Below are 10,128 nucleotides of genomic sequence, written 5' to 3' on the forward strand. Positions count from 1 at the left end.
ACCATGAAAGGAAAACAGAAAATAGAGTCTTTAAGTTGCACCCTACACAAAATAAACCCAATTATTTATTCCCTAGGGCCAGACCTCAGAGAACCTATAGAACAAAGGGCTGGGATTGTTAGCACACCTTTCAGACTGCATGCCCATACCATCAAAGGAAAATAGGGAAATGAAGTGTTTAAACTGTAATTCATGGAAACTAAGAATGACATATAAACTGAATTCCTCAAACACTCAGGGGCTGTCTCTCTTATTTTTCTGTCTCTGAGAGGAGACCACATTCTGTCTATGGAGCGTTATTTCTTCTCTAATAAACTTTCCTTTGGTCTCTAACTCTGGCATGAGCTTGAATTCTTTCCTGAGCACAGTCAGGACCCTCCCTCTCACGATGCAGGACTTGAGTCCCCACTCAGGGGGATTTGCCTCGTCCTGCATCAAATGGACACCAAATAAATGAGTTTCTTGATGTCTTGGAAATTGCTGCCATTAAGTAGAGGTCATACTAAAAAAAAAAAAAAAAAAGGAAATGCTTTAGCAGATCATTCTAACAAGCTACAGTCTGAAATCTTTAATAGTGACTTCTTTTAAAAACGAGTTGATGAGCCTATGGAGAAGTTCAAGAATTTCATCATATATGCACAAGATTGGTTGTAAAACGTATAACGACAGCCTCCAATAGACCAGAAAACTTCAAATGGAGACTCACTACCACAAAGGGAACAAACTGGCCGTGATATTAAACACTGGTGAGGAAACAGCAGAAGACATGGTCAATGTGTACTTTCCTAGGGAAACTTATAAAGGTGGGACACAGATTGGAAACATGTCTGAAGGGTCCCTTGGAACATCTCTAAAGAGACTTCACACAATTACCTCCCTTTATAAGTTAAGAATATTTATTGGTAATTGTGTGTTTCTTTTCTAGATGAGTTGAAGCATCCTCCTGTCAAAAAGCAACAGCACTCACGGTGACTAAGAAAATCACAGTGGGCTTTGTATTCTCTCTGCAGGATATTCCAACTTAGTTGTCTAACGATAGAGAAACATATTTTACTGGACAATTATTCTTAAGCTATGTAAAGTATTGCCTCTCATGTAGAAATCTTAATGACCTTAACCCTCTCAATCACTTAGAAAAGTAGAGAGACAAAAAGGAATATTAAAACTTAAATTAGCTAATTATCAGACACACTTGAGTTTTCATGGCCTTAAGTACTATCCTTGGCTCTAAAAACTGTGTTCTTTCTATTCGAGAACTCATAAATTGTTTCCCAATGAAATGGTCACTGGCACGCAGGCCCATATGAGTAGGAATCTCTACTTACACTTGCTTCTAACCTCATAGGCAGAGCTTGCTAAATGTTGTAAAGGATTAACCCAGTATACTCAATCTTGTCACCAACAGGCACAAGCCACATTCCATTGCCAGCACTAACTAACTGGCTTCTAAATGACCTTACATCAGGTGATTGGGTGTTCTGGAAATATCAGAAAAACTTAAATCTAACTCCCTCCCTCCCTCCATTCTTTCTCTCTCTCTCTCTCCTTCCTTCCTTCCTTCTTTCCTTCCTTTCCCTCCCTCCCTCCCTCCTTCCTTCCTTCCTTTCTTTTCTCTCTTTCCTTCTTTCCTTCTTTCTCTTTCTTTCTTTCTTTCTTTCTTTCTTTCTTTCTTTTACATTTTCTTAGCTTAATTATACTGAATAGTAATAAAGCCCCATTTCTATCATAAGGAAAGGAGGGCGAGCTTACCTTGTGATGGATGTCATCTCTGTCCTCTCACTGGAAGGCTCCTCCCACAGGCCCTCAGAGGGATCTTTGAGGACACAGAGTGACTGTCAGTCATTGGTGCTGCTGCATATGAAGGACTAGGGAGTGAAAGTATACTGATGAAGGTGGTGGATAAGTATGAACTGAGCGGCTGCTGGGCCCTCCTCCTTGCTAGAGAAAGAAAGAACAAGGAGAGGAGCAGAAAAGAAAGAGAACTAGAGCCTTTAGTGGTCTAGCTAATGGGAACGTAATCCATTTGGAATCATCTAAAATGTATGCTGTTTCAACGACAGTGTTCTGATTCCTCCTGCCCATTTTGGAGCCTGGCCAAATTCCTACTTCTTCGAATGTTACAAGGCCATTTCAGCATCTAAGCATTCATATATGCTGTTAGGGTCTTTAATTTAGCAGGGAGGCAAGAGAACTAAAATGTTAAATCAGGCTATAGTCAGAGACTGCAATATGCTGATCTTCCCTACAGCTAGATCACGAGGAAACCTGCACAAAGGAAGACTTCTGCTGGGATTGCTAACAAACCATTTCCCCACACCAAGAAGGAAAAACAGAGTCTTTAAGTGGTGCCCTACACAAAATAAAATCATTCATTCCCAAGGCTAAAATCACGAGGAACTTATGAATGAAAGATGCTACAGTGAACTTCATGGTGTACACATATCTTTACAGATAAATGTTTTCAAATCTTTTGGGTCAATACCCAGAAGACAGATTGCTGAGTTGCATGGTAATTCTATTTTTAGATTTTTTGAGGGATGCGTACTGTTTTCCATAGTGGCTGTATCAGTTTACATTCCCACCAGCAGTGTATGAGAGTTCCTTTTTCCTCACAACTCCTCCAACGCTTGTTATTAATTGTCCTGTTGATGATAGCCATTCTAACAGGTGTGAGGTGATATCTCATTGTAGTCTTGATCTGCATTTCCCTAATAGCTAGTGAAGTTGAGCAACTTTTCATATGTTTGTTAGCCATTTGTATGTCTTCTTGGAAGAAGTGTCTGTTCAGGTCCTCTGCCCATTTTTTGATTGAGTTGTTTTTTTATGTTGTTATTGAGTTGTATGAGTTCTTTGTGTATTTTGAATATTAGGCCCTTATTGGAGGCATCGCTTGCAAATATACTTTCCCATTCAGATGGTTGTTTCTTTATCTTGTCGATGGTTTCTCTTGCTGTGCAGAAGCGTTTTAGTTTGATGTAGCCTCATTCATTTATTTTTGCTTTTACTTCCCTTGTGAATAAATATCTCTAATTTTCAGTTCAACACCACAGGGTTTACTCCCATCTTCCATTTTTCCATATTTGTAATTCTTTAGAACAGTGAGAAACCTGGCTCTCATTCTCTACGGTATATTTATTTATTTCATCAGTTCTAAAATACACATAAAGTAACTTCAGAATTGTAACCTCTACCACTGCGAAAACCAAACAGTCACTGGAGTTCAATATTTGTTTCCAGTTTTTTGTGGGTTTTTGGTCTTTTTTAATCTCAGGGTGTATATAGTCAACATACTGTGTTCAAATGTTACCTGGGTTAATTTCCCCCTCTCCTTCAGTGTAGTTATTTATTTTGTTTGTGAAAATGCAGGTGAATTACATGCTTCTAGTTATATTCCATTTGAAAGTCCTACCCTCAGCCTATTGATATGCCTTTTTTTTTAGTATTTGAGCCACTTACGTAGTTCTAAAAGTCTGAACTATACAAAAAGGTATATTTGGAGAAGTGCCTCCCTCCATCCCTTCCAATCTGTTTCCATCTCTCTTTCTCTCCATCCCATTATCACATCTTGTAGGCAACCAATCTCATTAATTTCTAGTTTATTTATCCTGTATTTCTTTTGTACAAGTGAGTACATACATATACCTGTATATTTTATCCTCTTATTTTATTTCTTACCAAGAAGGTAGCATCCTATAAGATCATGCATTTTTAATATGCTAAGGCTCTTTTCAACGTAGGCCTTTTCTGTTTCTGTTGTTGACACTCTTGCCTTTAATGAACTCTATATACAATAAACACTTGTCCACACTTAGCCCATAGTCTAGCCAGATTGAGTTGCTGGGTTGCATACACCTCACTTTAGGTCATATAATTCTCTTAAATAATATCAATGACTTTGTAAGCAATACTCTTAATAATTGGTACCTACCACCACAAACCTAATAATGCCCTGCTGCAAGTACCATTTATTGTCATGCCTATAGTGGGATATTTTTGCTTACACAAAAATCAAAGTAAAGGGTCTAAGGCAGGGGGACCAGTTTGTGTGATCAAACTTTTACATAAATGGCAGCCCAGTGGAAGAATCATTGGTATGTTTCATCTGAGAAAATTCCAAATCTATGTTCTTAACACAAAGGCATACCAAAGCATTCTTTCAGACATTTAAATTAGTTTCAAATAGAAGCAAGGAGTGACGTCAGAAACATGGCAGAGTGAGAGATGTCCCCAGACTCTCCCCTTGAAGCAACAATAAACTTAACATCTAGCACTCAACAAAAAACACCTAACCTATATGCCAGCTACATCTGAGCATGAGATCTGAACATAAGAGCAGGAATTGAGAAAACAACTAGATGAGAAGAATGAATTCTTTAGTAAGGAGATTGAAATCCTCAGAAAGAACCAAATAGAACTTCTGGAGATGAAGAACACACTGAAAGAGATGAAAAATGAAATAGCAGGCTTGGAAAATAGAGTCGACCAAATGGAGAAAAGGGTCAGTGATATCGAAGACAGAAATCTGGAAATAAATCAGAAGGAAGAAGAGAGAAAGTGAAGAATGAAAAATAGTGAAAGAGAAATACAAGAACTAGCTGCTACCATCAGGAGAGGAAACGTAAGAATAATGGGCATTAGCAAAGGCGAGGAAAGGGAGCAGGGACTAGAAAGCATTTTCAGACAAATAGATGACGAGAATTTCCTAAATCTAAGGAATGAGCTGGAGCTTGGAATTCAAGAAGTCAACAGAACACCCAATTATCTCAACCCAAAAAGGCCTTCTCCAAGACACATTGTATTAAAATTACCAAAAATCAGTGACAAAGAAAGAATTCTTAGGGCAGCCAGGGAAAAGAAGATGGTAACCTATAAAGGAAAACCCATTAGATTATTGTTGGACTTCTCATCACAAACCTTACAAGCCAGAAAGGAATGGAATCAAATACCTAAACTATTAAATGAAAGAACCTACCAGCCAAGAATAATGTATCCAGCAAAGTTCTCCTTTAGATATGAGAGAACTTATGGGAGAAATTAAGACCTTTCCAGACATACAAAAATTGAGTGAATTCTCTACTACGAGGCTTGCATTACCGGAAATACTGAAAGAGGTCAGCTCACTTAAAACGAAATGACAAAAAAATACATAACTATGAGTAAGGCAACTAGCAGGTGGATAGAAGCAGAGGAGTGCAACCCTTATTAAGAATGGAACTTTATAAGTTTAAACAATAAGAAGAGATTTACCATTGCAAGATAGTAATGAACATTCAGCATACCTAGGGACAAAATGACACAATAACAACAGAAGAGGGGAGGATTCAAAGATCCAAATTCTCAAAGTGAAATGGAGATAAGGCACACGCAGAAGAAAATGGACTTATATATACATAACTATCCTCTACATATTCATAATGGTAATCACAAGCCAAAGATTCAGAACTGAAGTATATAACGTAAAACAAGAAAGACCAGAGGGAAAATTCACAAAACCCAACCAAAAAAAAAAAGCACCACACACACACACACACACACACACACACACACACACGGACAAAGAAGCAATGGAAACACCGAGCTACCAGAATGCAAAAATAAAATGGGTGTAAGAAAACCTCATACTCCAATAATCACCCTAAATGTAAAAAGACTAAACTCACTAATAAAAAGGCACAAAGTTGCAGAATAGATCAAAAAACAAAACCTAACCATATGCTGCCTCCAGGAGACACATCTCAGCTCCAAAGACAAATATAGACTCAAAGTGAAAGGATGGAATATGATATTTCAAGCAAATGGCATTCAGAGAAAAACGGGAGTAGTGGTACTAATATCGGATGAAATAGACTTCAGAATAAAAAAGGTAAAGAAAGACTTATTAATATCTATGCTCCCAATCAGGGAGCCCCAAGATATTTAAAGCAATTACTAATAGAACTAAAGGGAGAAACAGACCAAAACACTATCGTAGTAGGGGACCTAAATACCCCACTGTTGGATATGGACAGATCATCCAAACAGAAAATCAATAAGGAAATAACATCCTTAAATGACACATTAGACCAAAAGGACATAATGGACATTAACAGAGCCTTTCATCCCAAAACTGCTCTTTTACATTCTTCTTTAGTGCACATGGAATATTCTTAAGAATTGACCACATACTGGGACACAGAGATAGCCTCAACATATATAAGAGGGTGAAATCATACCAATCTTATTCTCTGATCCTTATGCTTTGAACCCTGGAGATCAACTGTAAAAAAAGAAGCTGGAAGAACCACAAATACATGGAGATTAAACAACATGTTACTAAAGAATGACTGGGTCAGAGAAGAAATTTAAAAAAGAGGTCAAGAGATATATAGAAATGAATGACAATGATAATACAACATATCAAAACTTTTGGGACATGGCAAAAGGGGTCATAAGAGGAAAGTTCATATCATTACAGGCCTATCTCCAAAAACACGAACAAGCCCAGGTAAAGAACCTAACGCTTCATCTTAAAAAACTAGAAAAGAAGAACAAATGAAGCCTGAAGTCAGCAGAAGGAAAGAAATAATCAAAATAAGAGCAGGAAAAAAATGAAATTGAAAACAAACAAACAAAAAAGAAAAAATAAATGCAACAAAGAGCTGGTTCTTTGAGAAGATTAATAAAATTGACAAACCCCTGGCTAGACTCACTACAGAAAAAAGAGAAAGGACACAAATAAACAAAATCAGGGATGAAAGAGGGGAAATGACGACTGATGTCACAGAAATACAAAGGATCATACAAGAATACTATGAAAAAGTATATAACACCAAATTTAATAACCTAGAAGAAATGGACCAGTACTTAGAAAGATACAACCTTCCTAGACTGATTCGAGAAGAACTGGAAAATCTAAATAGACCGATCAGCACTATGGAAATTGAAACGAGCATCAAAAACCTACCAAAATGTAAAAGTCCAGGGCCAGATGGCTTCACCAGTGAATTCTACCGAACATTCAAAGAAGATTTAATACCTATTTTCCTCAAACTCTTCCAAAAAACCAAAGAGGAGGCAATACTTCCCAACTCATTTTATGAGGCCAATATCACTCTGATACCAAAACCTGATAAAGATAACACAAACAAAAAAAACTACAGACCAAGATCTCTCATGAACACAGATGCAAAAATCCTAAAGAAGATACTAGCGAACCGTATACAGCAACATATTAAAAAGATTATACGTCACGATCAAGCGGGTTTCATCCCAGGGGCACAAGGATGGTTCAACATACACAAATCGATTAATGTAAATCACCACATAAACAAATTAAAAAATAAGAATCATGTGATCATATCAAAATATGCAGAAAAAGCCTTCGACAAGATACAGCATCCATTTATGATCAAAACATTTGATAAAATCAGAATGGAAGGAAAGTACCTTAACATAATAAAGGCCATATATGACCAACCCTCAGCAAACATTATACTTAATGGTGATAACTAAAAACCTTCCCTCTAAGATCAGGAACAAGGCAAGGCTGTCCATTATTGCCACTGTTATTCAATATAAGATTGGAGGTCCTAGCAAGTGCAATCAGGCAAGAGAAAGATATAAAAGGCGTCCAAATAGGGAACAAAGAAGTCAAACTGTCACTATTTGCGGATGACATGATTCTCTATATAGAAAACCCTAAAGACTCCACAAAAACACTACTAGAAACAATAAGCAAATACAGTATAGTCTCTGTATACAAAATCAACTTTCAAAAATCCATAGCATTCCTATATTCTAATAATGAAGTGTCAGAAAAAGAAGTGGAAAAAATAATTCCTTTTGCAATTGCAACAAAAAGAATAAAATACCTAGGAATAAACTTAACGAAACATATGAAGGACCTATATAATGAAAACTACAAGGCCCTATTAAAAGAAATCGAAGAATAGATTTTCCATGTTCTTGGACTGGAAGAATCAACATAGTTAAAATGACCATATTACTGGCAGATCCCACTGGTTTGTGGTCACCATCCTGCCAGCCTCTCGGTTCTCAACGAGGCTGGGTGACGCTCCAGAATGGGAGACAAGCCAATTTGGGAGCAGATTGTATCCAGCTTCATTCAACTTTACTACCAGTTATATGATAATGACAGAATCCATCTAGGAGCAATTTACATTGGGGCATCATGCCTTACGTGGGAAGGACAGCAATTCCAGGGGAAAGCTGCCATTGTCAAGAAGTTGTCTAGCTGTCCGTTCCAGAAAATACAGCAAGCATCCCAGCACGGGACCATCAGCCCACGCCGGATAGCTGCATCATTAATATGGTTGTGGACCAGCTAAAGGCTGATGAAGACCCGACCATGGGGTTCCACCAGATGTTTCTATTAAAGAGCATCAGTGATGCTTGGGTTTGCAGCAGTGACGTATTCAGGCTTGCCCTGCATAACTTCGGCTGACCTCCTCCCAGCCAGGCATTCATGCTGTTTTCTCTTCCCTCCTCTTCCCAAAACTATTCATACTCCTCTGGATGCTCCAAATATCATACACAAATGAGCAGGGCTGCGGTGTTAGTGGGCGCAGTGCGCTGCTTCTACTGAGGTATTGTGCATGATGTTTGGACGCTAGACTAGTTGCATCTGACAGAAGTTTGTGTTGTATCAGCGCATGCCTTGGAAAGACTTAAGTCATGCAAAAGGTTGTCTTTTTTTTTTTTTAAATCTACTGACAAGTTGCTCTAGTAACCCAAAGAAATGAAGAAGAAAGCAGCTGTCTCATCGCCCAGATATTGATTTGCTTGGATGTTTCAATGCCTCATGATACAATAAAACCACAAAAGTTTTCTTAACAGTTTAAATTGTTTTAATTAGTTTAATAGTTGGCTGGGCATCAATAACAACCCTGCCCCATTGGCTTCTCATGTCTCACCCTCCCACATCTCTCCCAACTCAGCAATACCTATTGCAAGGAGAAAACTGCAGAAGCAGCACTTCCATCTAGCTTCTCTCCGAAGCCGCGTAGGGTAGCATTCCCTTCCTCAGCCCATACGGTCTTGAGAAAGTAAGCTGCAGACGGGGAGAGCTCAGGTCTGGCCTGAAGATTCCCTTGCACTGAAGCCTCTGCAGTCAGTTCTGACACCTGTGACCTCTACAGTGGGTAGGGTCAGGGTTCTAATATGGGAGAGATGACCCAGAATCCCACTGAAGATGGAGAGGCCTTGGCAAAAATGGCACATCAGGTTTAGGACCTCTGTACGAAGGACCCAGCAAAACCAAGGATGAGCAGAGCTTTGAGGAAGAGGGGCCTGTTCTTTCTCCAGAAGGGTCAAGATTATATTCAGAGTGCCTCACAAACCCCAATCCAAGAAGAGGGGAGCTCAGATCCTGTACACTGCTTTAGATATCATTGCTCAAAGGCAAGTGTCCAGAACAGCCAGCCAGATTCAGGCCTGGTTGGGTTGAAATATAGATATAGAGCTATGACAGAAAGCCATCTGAGTTTGGAAGGATTTGTACTTTAGGATTTCTCACCCCTCACACCTTTCCTTAAGGTATGTTTAAGCCTTTTATTCCCTCCCTTGCCGCGCGTCTTCTTCAAATTCCAAGAAGTCTTAGCTATTGGTGCAGTTTATGCTCCTCAGTTTTGGGGATAAAGGCCTTGCCTCGAGACCTTGTGGTAAGGTAGCAACCACAGGCTAGAACCAAACCCAGGACTTCGGTGGTGCCCTGTTAGGGGTTTTAGGATTAATGAGGGCACCGCAGCTATGCCTGACCTGTACCACTCCTTCTCTCCTGTACTAGGGATGGAGGCCAAAGACTTCCTCATATCCCTGGAGGTTGTCTGGCTGTACTGGGCACAGAGCTGGATGATGTGCTGTTTGACAGGACAGCATACTGAGGAGATTTCAGTGAGACTGATTTCTAAGCTACTGTGTATTTGGGGGTGGGAGTGCAGGAGAGAGGTAGATGCCTGTTGCCTCTTAAACCATCCTGTATAAAATTACAATACAGCATCTTCCATGTATGTGTGCCTGAAATGTCTGCAATAATACAGGTGTTTGTAAAAAAAAAAATGACCATATTACCTATCAGAATCCCATCAGCATTTTTAAATCCCCATCAGAATCCCATCGGCATTTTTTAAA

At 39.0% G+C, this 10,128-nt stretch overlaps 1 pseudogene; it reads left to right on the forward strand.

Annotated features, from left to right (window-relative positions):
• The first annotated feature begins 8,024 nt into the window (after positions 1-8,024).
• LOC102892795 lies at positions 8,025-8,443 on the forward strand (annotated as a pseudogene).
• The last annotated feature ends 1,685 nt before the right edge of the window (positions 8,444-10,128 follow it).

This window comes from Pteropus alecto, unplaced genomic scaffold (assembly GCF_000325575.1).
Source record: "Pteropus alecto unplaced genomic scaffold, ASM32557v1 scaffold38, whole genome shotgun sequence".
Taxonomy (NCBI): domain Eukaryota; kingdom Metazoa; phylum Chordata; class Mammalia; order Chiroptera; family Pteropodidae; genus Pteropus; species Pteropus alecto.